Raw genomic sequence first — 2238 nt, forward strand, 5'->3', positions numbered from 1 at the left:
TCTAGTCTAAACAACCGACTTGACATTTTGATGCCGGCCACCAAGAGCAAGCGGGAGAACAAAAAATGAAAAGGGCTGGTTGGTTTGTGTGATTCGCAGCGGTGTCTGTTGCTTACTGATTCAGTGATTCTGCAAAGGGAGACGAGCTCGCACTTGCACTTGCACATGCACATGACACAGCTCCCTCCGGCTCCGAGTCACCAAGGTGCCCCCCCAACTTGACACACGCTGCGCAATGTGCACCCGAGAAAGAATAGATCATTGCATTGCACGGTGGCTGCTGCAGCCAGCAAGTGCAAGCTTACTAGCTCGAAGTAGTACGAGTACTTTGCAAGAATGTCTTGGCTGCGTGCGTGGACATGTCGTTGCGTGGAGCGTGGCGCTATAGATGATACTGGTGGATCGATCCTGAAATGGCAGTGCAGCCATGCGGTCTAGCCTTCTGGGGTGGTCGGTCGATCTATCTGCTAGTATTTCACCACTACCCACCGTTCATTTCACACGCTGCGGCTGGAGACGATGGCCGGTTCGTATCGTTGTTAGTATGTGAAGAAGTATTATTGGTTGGTTTGTGTGAGAGAAAAATACTGTTCTGACTGAAAATTTATGATCGTTTACGACAAGCCACAGCCAAACGAACATGCTGGCTGTGGCTTGTCGTAAACGATCGTAAATTTCCAGACAGAACAGTATTTTTCTCTCACGCAAACCAGCCAACAGTACTTCTTCACGAACCAGCAACGATACGAACCAGCCAACCGAACAGGCTGAGGCCGAGCGACAGGGCAGGCTGTAAACGATCGTGGATTATAAGTTGGAATATTATTTTTTTTCTCACACCAAACCAGCCAAACCAACCAACAGTAAATAATCCACGATCCAGCCCAGCGAGCCAAACATGCTGCGAGCTACCGCTATGACGATGTAGTCGCCCTACCGCCAACGGTTTCATGGACGGGACGCAAGACGACACTGTCAGGCATGCATGTCCGCGTGCGCTCAGCCTGGGTACGGTGCTCGTCGGTCGTCGGCCGTCGTCCCGAGCCCAACGTACGGTAGGTGCGGTGCAGTGCATGCGCACGATCATCAAAAGGGAGCTTCATCAATATACATAATATACTTGCTGGGGCCGATCGGAGCCGGACCCGCCGGCCGTCGCCCGTCGGCGTCTCGGCGACACCGCAACGGCCGGCACTCGCCGGAGACGCGCGGCGGGTGTGCGCGCAGCTGTGCTGTTTAAATTTTAATGGGCCGTCTGGTTGGTTTGGTGATGGTCGCTAGTGGTGGCTCTTGAACTGCGCAGAGTGGAGTGGCCGTGTCGATTAGGAAGGAGGCGCGCATCGTCGTTGACGCACGCCTGGACGCAGCCGCCACGGGAAACGCGAGAGCGACGAGCCGGATCGCGAATGCGATGCTCGTGTGGCCGCGATCTGGCCTGCAGACAACAAACGTTCAGAGTTATTCAGCAATGCGACAGCGATAAAGATTTCGCGTAATGCGACGGCGATTTCATGAAATCGTCGGTTCCGTTCCTTTTCTACCTTTTATTATTTTCTAACGAAGCCCGTGCGATGCTTAATGAAGCTTGGCTTAATCGTTTGTGCTAATCACTATGGAGTGTGGAGCGGGCAACAACTAAAGCACTGAACGCAGCGCAGCACGTTGCTCGTTGCTTTTCTCAGCAGCTCGCTTGTTTAGGTCGATCTGTTTGACTGTCAGGCTTCACAAACCCCTCACCAAACGCAAAACATAACGCTATTCATTGGCCAACTGCCCCGGTGCCGTACCTTTCAAACCCTCTGTTTGTGACAAATATATATATAAACTTTGCTTACAAGACACACGGAAAAAATCGCGCCTTTTTTCTCGTACAAGTTCTTGCTTTTCTCGGTCGACCGTGTTGCTTTTCAGCTTTTCATTCGTGTTGCGCGTGAATTATTTTTAATTTTAACATTTTTTGGAAACTAATTTTAAATCTAACACGGTCGGTTTTTTTAAAAAAAAATTAACACTTTTGGCCGCGCATATTGCCCTGGCGCGGCGCCATGTATGGTGACGTGGCAGCGGGCTGATGTGACGGCGACCGGAATCGCTGACCGGTGACGTGGCAGGGCTCTGCCGCACCACCGATCTTGGCACGGCACTGCCGCGCCCTGATCCGTGGCACGGCAGAGCCGAATAAAACCCGCGTCCGTCAGTGGCCAAGCAGCCGCCGTTGCCCGAGCAGCGCAGCAAGGC

This window comes from Miscanthus floridulus, chromosome 2 (genome assembly GCF_019320115.1).
Source record: "Miscanthus floridulus cultivar M001 chromosome 2, ASM1932011v1, whole genome shotgun sequence".
NCBI lineage: Eukaryota > Viridiplantae > Streptophyta > Magnoliopsida > Poales > Poaceae > Miscanthus > Miscanthus floridulus.